The 18,124-nt window shown below is 37.6% G+C and overlaps 1 protein-coding gene across 2 annotated transcripts in view; it reads left to right on the top strand.

Annotated features, from left to right (window-relative positions):
* S100PBP (S100P binding protein) overlaps nucleotides 1–18,124 on the top strand; it is a 37,588-nt gene that overhangs the window by 14,214 nt on the left and 5,250 nt on the right. The window lies entirely within an intron of this gene.

Here is an 18,124-nt window from a genome sequence, read left to right as displayed (position 1 = left end):
GTGTTTCATTATTGTCTCCTTATTCTCTCTTAACCTAGGTCACTTGTTTTGTAGATTGTCTCACATTCTGAATTGTGTCTGATTGTTTCCCTGTGGTGTCATTTAACTTGTTCCTCTGTCCCCTGTATTTCCTATATATTGGAAATTGGATCCAGAGGAGGGATTAGATTCAGAGTAAGCATTTTTGGCTGGTATAATTCATAAGCACTGTTGTATATTTCATCCTTAATCAGATTAGGGGGCACCACGCAGTGGCAGGATGGTCTTTTTTTCTTTTTGGCATGGTGTTCTAATAGTGATACTAAATTTGATTACTTTAGTAGTGTATTAACTGCCATATCTTTCCATTGTAAGGTACATTTTCCCCTTTGTAATTAGTAAGTCATCTGCGGGGTGTTGCTTTGGTATCATTTGAATATCCTGTTCCACAACAAGTGTTAATTGTTTTAATATTCATTGATGATCCTTGCCTAAATCAGCTACTACACAGAGACACGTATAGAGAGTATTCATTTTCTAAATAATTTCTTTTGCAATGATTACTCTCCATTCTTCTATAAAGATTTTTTTAGTATCACTATTACCTCATGGATTCTTAAAAATTTATGTGTTTAATCATTATATATAGTTATTAATTTTTGTAATGCTCTCTTTGTCTCAAATTTGACCAGTGGGAACTCCTTCCTTCAAGTGGGCTCCCATATCTTCTGACATGACCCCATTAATCTTTTTTTAAATTGTGTTAAGAAAAATAATACCAATTGACAAATTAAATCATTTTTAAGTCTGTTTATTTATTTTGAGAGGGGGTGTGGAGAGAACTTGAGCTGGGAGAGGGACAGAGAAAAACGGAGGGAGAGAATCCCAAGCAGGCTCCTCACTGTCAGCGTGGAGCCTATTGCAGGCCTTGAACTCAAGAACTGTGAGGAGTTCCTGAGCCAAAACCAAAGAGTCAGACACAACCAACTGAGCCACCCAAGGCACCCCACAATTAAACCATTTTTAAGTGTGCAGTTCAATAGCATTAAGTTTTTCACATTATTGCAAAACATCTACAGAACTTTTTTATCTTGCAAATCTCAAACTTGCCTTTTCCCCTTCCCTGTAGTTCCTGGTAACCACCATGCTAATTTCTGTTTCTGTGAATTTGTCTATTTTAGATACCTCATATAAGTGGAATCAAACAGCACTTACCTTTTCGTGACTGGCTGATTGCATTTAGCATAATGTCCTCAAGGTTCACCCGTGGTGTAGCATGTGCCAGAATTTCCTTCCTTTTTATGACTGAATAATATTCCATTCTACGTATATGCTGCAGTTTGTTTATTCATTCATCCTTCAGTGGACATTTGAGTTGCCTCCATTTCTTGGCTATTGTGAATGCTGCTGCTGTGAGCATGGGTGTGCAGATACCTCCTCCAGACCCAGCTTTCAATTCTTCTGTACATGTACCCAGAAGTACTGTTAGACGGTATGGTAGTTCCACTTTGAAGGTTTTGAGGAACTTCCTTACTGTTTAACACAGTGGTTGCACTATTTTACAGACCCACCAAGAGTACACAAGGATTCCAGTTTCTCTACACTCCCACCAACACTTGGTATTTTCTATTGTCTGATAGTAGCTTCCCTATTGGTGGTTATATCAGTATTCATCACTATTACAACTATGTAAATATCATTCACTGCAAAGCCAGGTAGTATATTATGGTTTCATTTTCTTGAATAATTTACTTTTCTGGAGTAGTTAATTCCCTCACTTATTTATTTATTTATTTACTTATTTATTTATTTATTATTATTATTTTTAAAGTTTATTTTTGAGAGTGAGAAAGAGCACAAGCAGGAGAGGGGCAGAGAGAAAGGAGGATAGAAGATTCAAAGCAGGCTCTGCACTAACAGCAGCGAGACAGATATGGGCTCAAACTCATGACCAGGAGATTATGACCTGAGCCAAAATCAGATGCTCAACTGACCGAGCCACCCAGGCACCCCTACCTCACTTATTTTTTAAACTACAGATTAATTTGTCCTTAATCTTTTTACAAATGCAGTTTATATCCTTATCTATGTTGTCTGTGTGTCTGTGTTGTCCCCCTCCACAAGTGCACAAACATACCTAGTAATTTATTAATTCCTTTAAAAATGTTTTCTAGAGACCTTCCTAGAGCCTTCTGTCCTTCTGCTCCAATCTGTGCGGCTTGTTCTCCAGCCTTGCTGCAGAGCTGTCATTCCAGTATTTATTTTTGCTGCCCTCCTCGGTTGACTCCCGTTCCCGGACCCTGATTTCTTCTTCTTGATGTGTTTTAGTGGCGCCATTCTCTGATAATTTCTGAGAAAGTGTGATAAATTTGGGTGGCCCTCCATATCTGAAAACGTCTTTGTTGTCATACTTGATTGGTAGTTTGGTAGAGAATTCTAAATTGAAATTAGTTTTCCTCAGAATTTTGGAGACCTACATCTAGTCTTCTTAAGTATGTTATTAATTTCATTTTTATTCCTTTTTATGTAACCTTTCTTTTTCTCTCTGTAAGTTCTTAGGGTCTTCTCTCTATCCATTATATTGTGCCAGTTATTCTACTTGCTGGGATATTTTATTCTTACTGACTTTCCTTTTTTTTTTTTTAAGTCTATTTATTTTGATAGAGACAGAGACAGCATGAGCAGGGGAGGGGCAGAGAGAGAGGGAGAAAGAGAGAGAATCCTAAACAGGCTCCCTGCTGCCAACAGAGAGCCAGATGTGGGGCTCAAACTCACGAAACTATTAGATCATGACCTAAGCTGAAACTACGAGTCTGATGCTTAACCAACTGAGCCACCCAGATGCCCCTTGACTTCTTTATTTTTATATTCACATTTATGATTTCTACAAGTCTTTTCCTGTTTTGTTCCCTTTGCATATTGTGTTGTTCTTATTTATGAGCTAATTTCTCATTTCAAGATTTTGTTTCTTTTTTATTATAATTGAAATACAGTAAAATGCACAAATTTAAAGTATACAGCTTGTTGAGTTTTGACATTTCTATACACCCATGAAACTTACTGCAATTGAGATAAACATACCATACCCCAAAGTTTCTTTGTGCCTCTTTGTAATTACTCCCTCCTGCCTTTCCTTGACTCCTCCTTTCCCCTGGCAACTACTGATCTGGTATCACTATAGTTTGTAATTTCTAGAATTTTATGTAAATAGAATCATGTCGTATATACTAGCTTCTTTCTTGAAGCATAATTATTTTGAAATTCATCATTTTGTTGATAGCTTATTCCTTTTTATTGCTGAGTATTATTCCATTATATATTCCATTATATAAATATACCACAATTTGTTTATCCATTTACCTATTGATGGGCATTTGGATTATTCCCAAATTTTGGCTATTACAAATAAAGCTTTTATGAACATTCATGTACAAAATTTATATGGATATGCTTTCATTTCTCTTGAGTAAAAATCTAGTAGTAAAGTGATTGGATCATATGGTAGGTATATGTTTAGCTTTCTCAGTTTTTTGTTTTATGTTTGTTTGTTTGTTTGTTGTTATTTAACTTTTTAGAAACTCCACAAACTGTTTCCCAGAGTGGTTGTACCATTTTATATTCTCACCAACAGTATATAAATTCCAAATGCTCCTATTTTTTACAAAGGATTGTTCATGCTAGTGTATAGAAATTTAGTTAATTTTTGTACATTGACCTTATAGTCTGCAGCTTTGCTAAATTCACTTGTTAGTTTTGGTACCTTTTGTGCAGATTGCATCAGTGTCTACATATTTGACCATGTCATCAGCAAATAAACACATTTTTACCTGCTCTTTTCCAATTTGGATGCCTTTTATTTGCTTTTCTTGCCATACTGCACTGGCTTGAACCTCCAGTACAATGTTTAATACAAGTAGTACAAGTAAATTGTTGCTGCTCTTAGGAAGAAAACATTTAGTCTTTCACCATTAACTATTATTTTAGGTTTCTCTTAGATACCCTTTATCAACTTTAGGATGTTCTCTCCTATTTATAGCTTGTTGAGAGTTTTATTAGAAATGGATGTTGGATTTTGTTAAATACTTCCTCTGCATTATTGAGATGATCATACAGTGTTATGGAGATTTTTTAAAGTTCATTAATTGAGAATTTTATTATTTGATTTTTCAATGTTAAGCCAGTTTTGCATTCCTGGTTTTATGCATTCTGCACTTGGTCTTAAAGTGTTATCCTTATGATGATAGCATTGGGTTGATTTGTTAAAATTTTGTTATGAATTTTTGCATCTGCCTTAATAAGGGATATTGGTTTATACTTTTCCTATAATCTCTTGATCTGGTCTTGGTATCAGAGTAATGTTGGCCTCACAGAATGAATTGGGAAGTATTCCTACCTCCTCAAATTTTCCGGAAGAGTTTGTATAGAAGAATTGGTATCTCTTCTTGAGTGAGCTTTGGTAGTCTTTCAAGGACTTTGACCATTTTATCCAAGTTGTTAAATTTATTAGAGTGAAGTTAGTAACATTCTCTTATTAGCCTTTTATATAGTTTTCTCTAGTGATGTCATCTTCCCATTCTTGGTATCAGTAATTTGTGTTTTCTCCCAATCACTCTGGCTAAAAGTTTATGAATACTATTATGTAAAACCTTTTAAAAAGAACCCAGCTTTTGTTTCGCTAATTTTTCTTTATTTTTCTGTTTTCTGTTTCATTGATTTCCATTCTGTAATGTATTATGTCCTTTTTATCGCTTACTTTGGGTTTCATTTGCTCTTTTTCTAGTTTCTTTAGATGGTTGCTAAGGCCATTTATTTGAGTCCTTTCTTTTCTAATTTAGTAAGAGATCTTGGGAGCAAGAGGAGATAAACTCATGCAGTCAATCTCTGTTTTTCTGGATGTATGCCTTGACCTGTGTTTTTAATCAGATTTATTGAAGTATACTTTACATGCAATAAAATGCACCCATTTTATAGTGTTGGGTTTTTGTTTTTTTTTTAGTTTATTTATTTATTTTGAGAGAGATTGAGCAAGTGGGGTAGGGGCAGAGAGAGAGGGAGAGAGAATCCCAAGCAGGCTCCATGCTGTCAGCCCAGAGCCCAATGAGGGGTTTGAGCTCACAAACCATGCGATCATGACCTGAGCCAAAGTCAAGAGTCTAACCGACTGAGCCACCCAGATGCCCCTAAAATGTACCCGTTTTAAGTGTACTTTTTGCTGAACTTTGACGTATTTATATACCTGTTAAATCATCATAACAATCAAGATTGAGAGAGCATTCCCAGCATCCCCCAATTTTTCTTGTGCTCTATCTCAGTCATTTTATCTCTATCCCACTCCCGCACTGGGAAAGCACTGATTTCTTTTTGGTCACTATAATTAGATTTGTCTTTTCTAGAGATTCATATAAATGGAATCATGCAGTATGTGCTCTTTTGTGTTTGGCTTCTTTTACTTGGAATAATTTTAAGATATTTATCCATGTTGCTATGTGTATCAGTAGTTCTGTACTTTTGCTGCTGAATTTTTTCTTGTATGAATATACTATAGTTTCATCTAGTCACTTGTTGAAAGACATCTGTCTCTCTGATTTTTGGCTGTTATGAATAAAGCATCTATGAACATTCATATATGGGGTTTTGTATGGATATGTGTTTTCATTTCTCTAGGGTAAATGATTAGGATTGGAATTGCTGAGTCATTTAGTGTTTCTATAACTTTCGCAAAGTGATCATACTATTTATTGTGGGTTTTATACTGCAAAGGCTTAAAGGTAGTTTTTTGGTATGTGAATATTCTAAATTTTTTGAAAAGATTATCCTTTCCATGGGTTTCTGAATTCTCTGTTATGTTCAATTGATATATATGTATACACACACACATATACAATTCATATATATTCAATTGATATATACATTCAATATGTATATTCAATTGGTATATATATATACACACACACACACACATATTTTTTCTTATGCCAATATATAGCAAGACTTGAAATTATTTGGATTTCTATAATTTTTTTAAAAATTAACTTCGGCTTATCAGTTTGGTCAAAAACACCTGTTGGGTATTTCATTGGGATTGTATGGAACCTATAATTGATCAGTTTGGGGAGAACTGACATCATAACAATATAAAGGCTTCTAATCCGGGAACAGGCTATATTTCTTCATTTATTTATGGCCTCTTTAATTTCTGTCAGTAACTTTTTATTTTCTGTCAGTAGTATTTTGTCATTTTTATTGTACGGATTTTGTACCTATTTTGTTAAATTCATCAGCATCTTAATGCTTTTTTATAATTTAATAAATGGTCACCACCGTAGTGGAGTCACCATCTGTCCTACAGTGCTACTCAATATTCCTGATTATATTCTGTATGCTGTACTTCCCGTCTCCATGAGTTACTTATTTTATAACTGGAAGTTTGTACCTCTTAATCTCCTGTATTTCACCCATTCCCCCACCCACGCCCTCACCTGCCTTGCTGATGGCAATTACCAGTTTATTCTCTGTGTTTAAGAGTCTTTTTGAACTTTTTGTTTTGTTTATTTGTTTGTTTTATTTTTAGACTTCATATATAAGTGAACTGATGGTATTTGTCCTCTGACTTATTTTATTCAGCATTATACTGCCTGGGTCCATGTATGTTGTTTCAAATGGCAAGAGCTCATTCTTTATTATGGCTGGCTAATATTCCTGTTGGTGTGGGTGGGTGTGGGTGTGTGTGACATATTCTTTATCCATGCATCTATTATAGACAATTGGGTTGCTTCCATATCTTGACTATTGTAAATAATGCCACAATAAACATAGGGGTGCACATATTGTTTCAAATTGGTGTTTTCATTTTCTTTGGGTAATTACTCAGTAGTGGAATTACTGTATCATATGGTATCTCTATTTTTAATTTTTTGAGGAATCTCCATACCATTTTCCATAGTGGTTGTACCAATTTATATTCCTTACCAGTATTGCATGAAGCTTCCCTGTTCTTCACATCCTTACCAATACTTGTTATTTTTTGTTGTTTTGATACTAGCTACTCTGACTGGTGTGAGGTGCTGTCTCCTTGTGGTTTTGATACTTTTGGTATCTTTTTAATCTCTTAGGATTATCTGTGTTAACATGATAATATCTGCAAATAAGGACACATTATTCTTTTCCAATCTATACGGGCCTTTCATTTACTTTTCTTGCTTTGTTGCACTGGGTAGGATCTCTAGTAAATTAACTGTGATATTAGCTGTAGATTTATCATAGATACCCTTTGTTCAGGTTTGAGGAAGTTCCCCATCTGTTTTTAGTTTGGTGGGAGTTTTTATCATGAATGAGTGGTGAATTTTGTCAGTTGAATTTTCTGCATTTATTTAGAAGGTCATATTGATATTTCTCCTTTATTCTATAATATGGTGTATTACATTTATTGATTTTTGACTATTATGCTAACTTGCATTCCTGGGATAAACTCACTGGTCTTAACGAATTTATCCTTAATTCAGTTTGCTAATATTTTTAAGAGTTTTTATGTCTTGTTCACAAGGGGTATTGGGTTTTAGTTTTTATTGTATCGTTCTCTAGTTTAAATATTGTGGTAATACTGGCTTCATAAAATGAGTAGGGAAGTGTTTTCTCAGTTTATGTAGGATTGATATCATTTTTTCCTTTATTTTTTATTTTTAAATTTTTTAATGTTTTATTTATTTTTGAGACAGAGAACATGCGAGGGCGAGGGGCAGAGAGACAGGGAGACACAGAATCTGAAGGAGGCTCCAGGCTCCGAGCTGTCAGTACAGAGCCTAACGTGGGGCTCGAACCCACGAGTGTGAGATCATGACCTGAGCTGAAGTCAGATGTTTAACCAACTGAGCCACCCAGACGCCTCTCATTTCTTCCTTTAAATATTTGATAGAATTCATCAGCAAAGCCATCCAACCCTGGAGTTTTCTTTCTGGCAGGTGTCAAAGAACAGATGTAATAGATACAGGGCTTTTCAGAAATTCTTTATCTTTGATTCTATTTAAAATTTGTGTCTCCGGGTGCCTGGGTGGCTCAGTCCATTAAGCGTCAGACTTCAGCTCAGGTCATGATCTCTCAGTCTGTGAGTTAGAACCCCGCTTTGGGCTCTGTACTGACAGCTCAGAGTCTGGAGCCTGCTTTGGATTCTGGGTCTTCCTCTCTTTCTGCCCCTCTTCCACTCACATTCCATCTCTCGCTCTCTCGCTCTCTCTCTCTCAAAATAATAAATAAACATTTAAAATATTAAATAAATAAATAAATAAAAATTGTTTCTTATAGGGAATTTTTCCAGTTTATGTTGATAAATTTATTGGCATAAAATTATTCATAATGTTTCCCTAAAGGTTCCTTTAATTACTGTCGGATCTGTAGTGGTGGTCACGGTTTCATTTCTAATATTGGTAATGTATCTTTTTTTTCTTGGACAATCTAGTTAAAGGTTTTTCAGTTTTACTGATTTTCCCCCCAAAGTAGATTTTTAGTTTCATATTTCTATATTGTTTTTGGCTATTATATTTTTTTTCTATTCTTTGTTGTTTCTTTCCTTCCACTTACTTTGGGTTTAATTTGCTTTTGTTTTCTAGCTTTTAAATGTGGAAGGTTAGATCACTGATCTGAGACCTTTCTATTTTCTGCAAGCGTTTAAAGCCACAGGTTTTCCCTTTAAGTGCTGCTTAGGTGCATCCTACAAAGTTTGATATATTTTCATTTTCATTTGGCTGAAAGTAATTTCTAATTTCCCCTGTGATTACTTCTTTGACCTGTGGGTTATTTAGAAGTGTGTTGCTTAATTTCCACATATTTGGGAATCTTCAGCAATCTTACTTGTAGCTTAATCCCCTTGTGGTCAGAGAATATTCTCGGTAGGAGTTCAATTCTTTTAAATATGCCGAGTCTTATTTTTATAGCCCACCATATGGTCTGCTATGGTGAATGTTCCCTGTGCACTTGAAAGTATATATTTCTGATGATGGAGTGTTCTATACATTTTTGTGAGATTTTATTGGTTGCTGGTGGTGTTCAATTCTATATCCTTACAGATTTTTCTTACTAAAAGGAGTGTCTAAGTATCTCCAGCTCTAATTGTGGATTTTCCTGTTTCTCCTTTCAGTTCTGAGTTTTTACCTCATGTATTTTGAGTCTCTGCTATTGGATGCATACACTTATAGGAATATTATATCATCTTGATAAATTGACCCCTTCATCATTATGAACTGTTTTTACTCTTAGCAACATTCAATACTTGCATTTTTACTAATATTCTGTTTGGGAATCACTTCGTTTCACATTAATATAACTATTCCAGCCTCTTTTCACTAAAATACTCTCTATCCGCACATGGGACTCAAACTCACAACTCCAAGATCAAGAATCGCATAGTCGTCCCAACCCAGCCAGCCAGGTGCCCCTCATATCTTTGTGGATGTCTTATAGACACTGTATGGTTGAGTCTGGCCTTTTTTCCCCCCCACTTTCACGATCTCAGTCTTTCTTTTTTTTTTTTTTTTTGATGTTTGTTTATTTTTAAGAGAGACAGAGTGCCATCAGGAGAAGGGCAGAGAAAGAGGGAGACCCAAAATCTGAAGTAGGCTCCAGAGCTACTGAGCTGTCTGCACAGACAGAGTCTGATATGGAGCTTGAACTCACAAACAGTGAGATCATGACCTGAGGTGAAGTCAGACCACCAAGATGCCCCTCATAATCTAAATCTTAAGTGTTAGTCAGTATGGTGGGTTTTAAATCTGCCATCTTGTTATTTGTTTTCTATTTGTCTATTGGTTCTTTGTTTTTTCTTTCATCTTTTATTGTCCCTTTTTTTTAAGGCTTTCTTATTATTGCTAGTTTTTATGTTTTACAAATTTTTTTTAATTTTTTAATGTTTTTTATTTATTTTTGAGAGACAGAGAGAGACAGCACAAGCAGGGGTGGGTCAGAGAGAGAGGGAGACCCAGAATCGGAAGCAGGCTCCAGGCTCTGAGCTAGCTGTCAGCACAGAACCCGACGTGGGGCTCGAACCCACAAACTGCGAGATCATGACCTGAGCCGAAGCCGAAAGCCGGACGCTTAACCAACTGAGCCACCCAGGCGCCCCTACAATTTTTTTAAAAGTAGGCTCCATCCACGCCCAACATAAGGCTTGAACTCATGTCCTGAGATCAAGAATTCCAGGCTCCACTGACTGGGCCAGCCAGGAGTCCCCTATTTTGTTGTTTTTAAAGTATTTTTTTAGTGTTCCTTTTTATCTCTATGCTTGATTTATTACCTATACCTCTTTGTTTTATTTTTCATGGTTGTCTAGGGTAATAGTTCTTAGAAGTTTTGGTCTCAGGACCCATTTATACTTACAAATTAAGGACCCCAAAAAATGTTTTTTTTGGTTCATGTGGGTTACATCTATCTAACTTAATCATATTAAAAGAACTGAAAAATTATTTTTATTATACTTTAAAATAATAAACTCATTGTAACAGAAACTATGTATTTTTACTAAATATAATTTTTGGAGGAGGCACCTGGGTGGCTCAGTCAGTTAAGCGCCTGTCTCTTGATTTCGGTTCAGGTCATGATTATCATATATTAAAGTACTCATATACAATGAATGTATTTCTGAAGTTTGTTATCTCTTCTACTTTTAGTGTGTCTATACAGGGAAGTGTGTCTATGCCCTTTTAACTATCGTGATCCTATAATCTGTTTTAACATCCCCTACGGCCAGTAGTCTGTCGGGTCCACCATTGCACCCATTCCACCAATTTTTTCCTCACTATTTGTTGCTTATTCTTCTAAGTTAACTTTATAATAAAACTTCAAGCTCCAGAAGAAAATTCTGGAGTCATGAAAAATTGGGATCATGTAAAATGTATACGTTAACTCTGTTAATGATTTCTCCTCAGGTCATGAACTCCTGGTTCGTGAGTTGGAGCCCTGCATCAGGCTCTGCTCTGACAGTGTGGAGCCTGCTTGGGATTCTCTATCTCCCTCTCTCTGCCCCTTCTCCCCTCAGAATAAACATAAAAAAAAATAAAATAGGGGTGCCTAGGTGGCTCAGTTGGTTAAACGTCTGTCTTCAGCTCAAGTCATGATCTCATAGTTTATGGGTTCGAGCCCTGCCTCAGGCTCTGTGCTGACAGCTCAGAGCCTGGAGCCTGCTACAGATTCTGTCTCCCTCTCTCTCTCTCTGCCCCTCCTCTGCTCTCTCTCTCTCTCTCTCTCTCTCTCTGCCCCTCCCCCAATCATACTCTGTCTCTCAAAAATAAATTAACATCTAAAAAAATGAATTAAAATAACTTTCTTTAAAAAGTAATCTCTGCATGGGGTTCGAACTCATGACTCTGAGATCAAGAGTTGCAGGCTCTATTGACTGAGCCGGCTAGGTGCCTCTAAAAATAACTTTTTAAACACGAAACCAAAAATTTAGGAAAAAGAATGGCATTGACTTACATTTTTGCACATCTCTTTTAATGCCTGGCTACATAGAAGACTGCTAGGTCCTCACATGTAGTTCTGCACTCTGTATCATGTCGTACAGCCTCTTGAGGACTCCACAGCATGCTTTTAAAAAATGTTTATGTATTTATTTTGAGAGAGAGCGTACACATGCACGAGAGAGAGCAGAGGAGGGGCAGAGAATTCCCTGACATGGGGCTCCATCACACGATCCTAATAAGATCGTGACCTGAGCCAAAATCAATATCTGGACACTCAACCGACTGAGCTGCCCAGGCCCCCTAGACAGTGGAAATGCAAGTGGAAAAGACAATAACATCTTAGTGTCGTTATGAAAATAAGTCTGACCTCATTAAGCCTCAAAAGGGTATTGAGGGACTCCCAGGGGTTCTTGGACACACTTTGCAAGCTGTGATTCCATTGTTTACAATATACATCTTTATCTTTTTACATTTATTTATTTTTTAGAGACAAAGAGTGTGAGCGGGGGAGGGGCAGAGAGAGAGGGAGACACAGAATCTGAAGCAGCTCCAGGCTCTGAGCTGTCAGCACAGAGCCCGACGCAGGGCTCGAACTCATAAACTGAGATCGTGACCTGAGCTGAAGTCCTACGCTTAACCTACTGACCCACCCAGGCGTCCCTACAATATGCATCTTCAAACTTATTAGTCCATCTTCAAATAATATGCCACTTAACACATAAGGCCCTAATAACAATACACTTTCAAATCTCCATTCTGTTTTTTATGCAATTGTTTTTATACACTTTACATATATATATATTTTTTTCTTTAACCATCAACACCTTATTATTTTTTCTTTTGAAGTTTGTTTATTTTTGAGAGAACGCGAGTGGGAGACAGGCAGAGAAAGGGGAATTGAGGATCCAAACCAGGTTCTGTGCTGACAGCAATGAGCCCAACATGGGGCTTGAACTCTTGAGCTGTGAGATCGTGACTTGAGTGGAGGTTGCATGCTCAACTGACTGAGCCACCCAGCTGCCCCAGCACAGTTTTATTTTATATAGTTATTTTTGAAAGACTATTTTAAATGAGAAAAAGTCTTTTGTGTTTACTCACATTCTGACTGTTTTCAGTGCTCTTGAGTCTTTTCCATCTGTTAACTTTTTCCTGATGAACTTTTAGTTTCTTATAGTGTAGGTCTGCTGGTGAGGAAGTCTCTTTGGGTTAGTTTATTTGCAAAGTGTTTCACCTTCATTTTTAACTTTTTATTTTGAAAAGTTACGACTCAGAGACTCCTAAGAAGTTTCAAGGTGCACCTCAGTGGTTTCCCTTCTTGGGAATCATGATTCTGAGCAGTCTGAAAACAGTCGTTTCATAGATTTTGCCCAGTTTCTAGTTGCTCACACAGGGAGGTAAGCCCATTCATCGTGCCTAGAAGATATTTCCTGGACATCACAAGCAGCATTCGTTATGTAAATTCTGATTTTGCATTTGGCCTTACTGTCGAGGACATTCCTAGATCACTCAGTATCCCCTAACACATCACTTCAAAAACGAGTTACATAATACATAATATATAACAATTCCTATTTCTTTCTTTTGCTTTTTGCCCTGTCTGCCAGGAAAATCAGTCAAGATTTGTACTAGATCATCACAGTTTTGTTGATCTAGAGGTGGCACATTTGCATTCTTGTTTTCCACTAATCTTTTTCCTTTTTATTCCTATTTTATTAATGTATTTATAAGAGCAGTAGCCTGCACCCGTAGAGCACATTTTGTTCTTTCTTCCCTCTTCATTCCCTCTCCTATATTAGGTATTGTTTTTATTGCAACAAATAGAGACATGATTGCCTTTAAGTAAGCGGAGCTTAAGGATTTATAGGAGAAGATGAAGATTAGACACTCAACAGTATAGCCAGTTCTCGCAGTGAAAAGAATCCACTGTAGATCCAGGCCCTGGGTCCCCCAGAAACAGGTGCCTTTGTTGCCTGTTCAGGTTTTCCTTGCTGAATTGATGATTCTTATACTTATCTTTCTCTGTGACTAGTGCTGTTTTTTATTTTTTTAATTAAAAAATTTGGGGAGGGGGGCACCTGAGTGGCTCAGTCAGTTGGGTGGCTGGCTCCGGCTCAGGTCATAATCTCACAGTTCGTGGGTTTGAGCCCCATGTCAGGCTCTGAAGTGACAGCTCAGAGCCTGGAGCCTACTTCAGATTCTGTGTCTCCCTCTCTGACCCTCCCCTGCTTGCATCTCTTTCTGTCTCTCAAAAATAGATAAACATTAAAAAATAATAATAAATAAATAAAAATAAAAAATTTTTAATTTTTTAAATTTATTTTTGAGAGACAGACAGTGCAAGCAGGGGTGGGTCAGAGAGAGAGGGAGACACAGAATCTGAAGCAGGCTCTAGGCTCTGAGCTAGCTATCAGCACAGAGCCCGATGCGGGGCTGGAACCCACGAACTGTGAGATCATGACTTGGGCAGAAGTCGGACGCTTAATGGACAGAGCCACCCAGCGCCCCCAGTGCTACTTCTATTAGCTGTCTCACGTGTCTGTTCTCTCCTGGAGCCCTGCCTGTGTGTTCCTTTCATTCTCATTACTTAAGCTCTCAATCACATTCCAAAGGAGTATCTGATTGGGTCCTTAGCCAGCTGAGAGATGCTCTGTTTTTGGGTCAGTCATGTGCCACACTGAATTAAACAGGTCATGTATAAAGTATGGTGAATATAAGATCTCAGGAGGGCCATAGGCATAGCAAGCACTCAGCATCTTCTATTCCTCCTTTCTAACAATTGATTGACCTTCCTTATTAAGGACAGTTATTAGGCTGGATTTTCACCAAAACTAGTCAGCTATATATTTCTAGATTAAGGTTTAGATGAACTGCTTTTCTCATTCCTGAAATGTTAAGGTTTTTTCCTCTTATTTACATTCTTAGATGAATTTCATTCTTAGGCACAAAACAAAGGACAGTCTTCACCACCTTTTAGCCACAACTTAAAATAAACCCATGGTACTGATTGTTGGTCCAGGAAAGCCCATCTGTTAGAGTCTGTGAAGAGAAAATTCAAACGTTTCCATTCTTGTTAGCATCTCTAAATTTGGAAGAAGAGATAGAAGCGATGAGCTGAAATAAGGTTCTTTGGATTATTAGCTCCACCTGAGTTTGAATTCTGGCTCTCCCATTTACTAGATGATAGATGAGTATCTTTTCTAGGCTTCGTTTAATCATGAATAAAATGGAGATCATGGTATTTGCCTCCTGTGGTGGTTAAGATTAGACGGGGGGTAGGGTACATGCAAAGCTGTTAGCAAAGTGCCTGGCACATGATAAATGTTTGATAAATGTAGTTTTCATTATCTCTAGATCATTAAGTCTTACTAATAATAAATGTTCCCATAGTCCCTCAGGAAGTTCTTCTTAGTGTTAAGGAAAACTAACATTTGTCGATGCGTGAGCTGAGACCTGATTATTGAGCCCTTGTTTACTTAGTACTGTGTGAGGTAATAAGTGGGTGTGTGAGTAGACATACTGTGATATGATTCTTTCTAATCCCTACTATGAAATGTCAGTCCCAGAAAAAAATTTAAGGAAACTCAACTCAGTGATGATATATCGTTGTCATTCAGGCTCTGTTACTAACTGTGTGACCTGTTACTTCTCTGTTTCTCAGTTTCTTCATCTGTGAAATGGGGAAAATACCTCATAGGATTACTATAAGGAACAAATGAGTTAAAATAGGTAAAGCACGGGACACCTGGGTGGCTCAGTTGGTTAGGCGTCCTATCTCAGCCCAGGTCATGGTCTCATGGTTTTGTTGTTTGTGAGTTCAAGCCCCGTGCCAGGCTAGATGCTGACAGCTCAGCACCTGGAGCCTGCTTCTGGTTCTGTGTCTCCCTCTCTCTGCCCCTTCCCCACTTGGGCTTTGTCTCTCTCTCTCTCTCTCTCTCTCTCTCTCTTTCAAAAATAAGAATAAACATTAAAAAATATATATACACATATATATACATAAAGCTCATAGGACAATGTCCAATAACATGGTTAAGTGCTATATGTAAGTTGCTGCTGCTAGATTATGATTCCTAGCGGTTTAATACATGAAGCCTTGGGCTTTACTGACCAATTTTTCCTCCTTTTAAAGTGAATAGTTTTTTTTAAACGTTTATTTATTTTTGAGAGAGAGAGAGAGCAAGCGCGTGCATGTATGTGAGGGGCAGAGAGGGAGACAGGATATGAAGCAGGCTCCTCCACACTGACAGCAGAGAGCCCGACGCAGGACTTGAACCCACGAACCATGAGATCATGACCTGAGCGAGCCACCCAGGTACCCCAAAAGTAAATGGGTTTCTCTGTAGGGGGCTTATAGTATATCTTTAGCCTCTGTCATCAGGACAGTTTTATAGGCTATGGCTGGTAAGAGATGGGTGAGCCGATACGGACTACAGATGATTTTGTTCCATTTTGAGATTGGATGCCACAGTATCCATATCTTGCCAGCCTTCCTTTGATGATGCTTTGGCAGGAAAAAACATATCTTGAAATTCTTACAAAGCTGATTTTTCCTCTCACTGAGACATTTTTGCAGGCCTGGAAGGATGGGATACTAGTGATGTGAAAGCAGGATATGGGAAAGGCAATTTGTGTTGATTGAGACCTTTGATTTTAGGTTAACATCAGCAGACAAGGGATTTTCTAATCTAAAGTTACTTCCCTTCTTCAAGGAGAAACTCTTTTCTGGTTTATATTTCCTTCTCGAGAAGTGAGATTAATGTTTCCTTCCCATATTAGTGAGATTGAACATCTTTCCATTGTGTCTATTGATCATTTGTATTACTCTGGTGAATTGCCTATTCATGTCCTTTGATCTCCTTTGTTTATGAGGAGATTACTTCTGTAGAATAAGGACATTAAAACTTTGCCAGATGTGTTTCAGATATATTTTTCATTTTGTCAATTGTCGTCTTTCACCCTTGGTTGCACTTTTTAATTTTAACTGCAAGAAGCTTGTAATGAATCTATAAATTTTTCCTGAGAAGTATCATCTCATTATGGTTAAAGGATTTCTGCTGAGTGCTGTAACACGTCATAGTTTATGTGTAGACTGATCCACTTGATAAACATTTTTCCTTACAGAGAGGTGATTGTCACATGATTTGAAGAGTCTTTGCAAACTCACATAGGCCTGTGGCTGTAACACCTCAATCACAATAGCTACCACTTACAGCTTTGTGCTAGGCAATATGCTAAGTCTTTTATGTACTCTATTCCTAATATTCAACTTCATGCTACATATTATTGACCACATTTCATAGAAGGGTCAAGTGGGCCTAGAAGTGAAATGCTTTGCTCAGGGTCTTAGAGTTAGTTAGTGGCTGGATTGGAATTCTGATTTAAGTCTGCCTAATTTCAAAGTATATCCTTTCTTCACAGAGCTTGGCTTCTTAAGGCTTCAGATAAATTAGATGGGACCTAAAAGCTAAGTAAATATTTTTCCCAGAACTTGAAAAGATGGGCTGTAGCCTAGTTAAACCACTTCTGGTTTCTGAGAGCACAATGGAGGCAATGAGCAGTATGTAAACTAGCTGAAAGAAAAGTCTCTTCTGTCTGGGGCAGTGGGTTTCAGAGGGTGGCTCCCAGGCCAGCAGCCTCAGCCTCACTTGGCCATTTATTAGAAATGCAAATTTTCAGGTCCCACTCCAGACCTACAGAATCAGAAATTCTGGGGGTCAGACCCAGCTATCAATTTTATAATTCCTCTGGCTGATTATGATGCATGTTAAAATTTGAGAACCACTGGTCAAGAGAAATTATTTTATTCTCTCTAATCATAATTTCTGCTTTTGTGAGCAGAAGCTGAGCCCAAGTCTCAGCCCCTACGTGCAAAATTAGCATTATCAGAAAAGCATACAGTCAAACAGGAGCTAGTTTTGGGATCAGTTTAATGAGCATTTAAGGCAGGTCCACCTTGCTGAGCTACAGTTTCCCATCTCCAAAGTGATGTTTAAAAAAATTTTTTTTAATGTTTATTTTTGAGAGAGACAGAGCATGAGTGGGGGAGGGGCAGAGAGAGTGAGAGAGAGAAAGAGCAAGAGAGAGAGAGTGAGAGAGAGAAAGCAAGAGAGAGAATTTGAAGCAGGCTTCAGGCTCTGAGCTGTCAGCACAGAGCCCAGTACAGGGCTCAAACTTTTGAACTATGAGATCATGACCTGAGCTGAATGAAGTCAAATACTTAACTGACTGAGCCACTCAGGTGTCCCTCCAAAGTGATGTGGTTTTTTTTTTGTTTTGTTTTAATTTTTTTTTTAACATTTATTCATTTTTGAGAGACAGAGCGCAAGTGGGGTAGGAGAAGAGAGAGAGAGAGAGAGGGAGACACACAATTCAAAGCAGGCTCCAGGCTCTGAGCTGTCAGCTCAGAACCTGATGCAGGCCTCGAACTCACTGACCATGAGATCATGACCTGAGCTGATGTGGGATGCTTAACCGACTGAGCCACCTAGGCACTCCCCAAAGTGATGTTTTAATAACCTCTGTCTCCATAAGATAGAATGTAAAGTGCTTAGCACCTTGCCAGGCTCCCAGATGGTTGAGAAATTGCCTCCAGCAATTTTTCTTATTTAACAAAAAGCCCCCACCTGCCTTCTATTCTCAACTTTTCTCTTTCTTTCTTTTCTTTCTTCCTTCCTTCCTTCCTTTCTTTAAGTTTATTTTTG

This window comes from Suricata suricatta, chromosome 8 (assembly GCF_006229205.1).
Source record: "Suricata suricatta isolate VVHF042 chromosome 8, meerkat_22Aug2017_6uvM2_HiC, whole genome shotgun sequence".
NCBI lineage: Eukaryota > Metazoa > Chordata > Mammalia > Carnivora > Herpestidae > Suricata > Suricata suricatta.
Note: the sequence above shows the minus strand (reverse complement) of the source record. Positions and strands in the feature narration are given on the sequence as shown.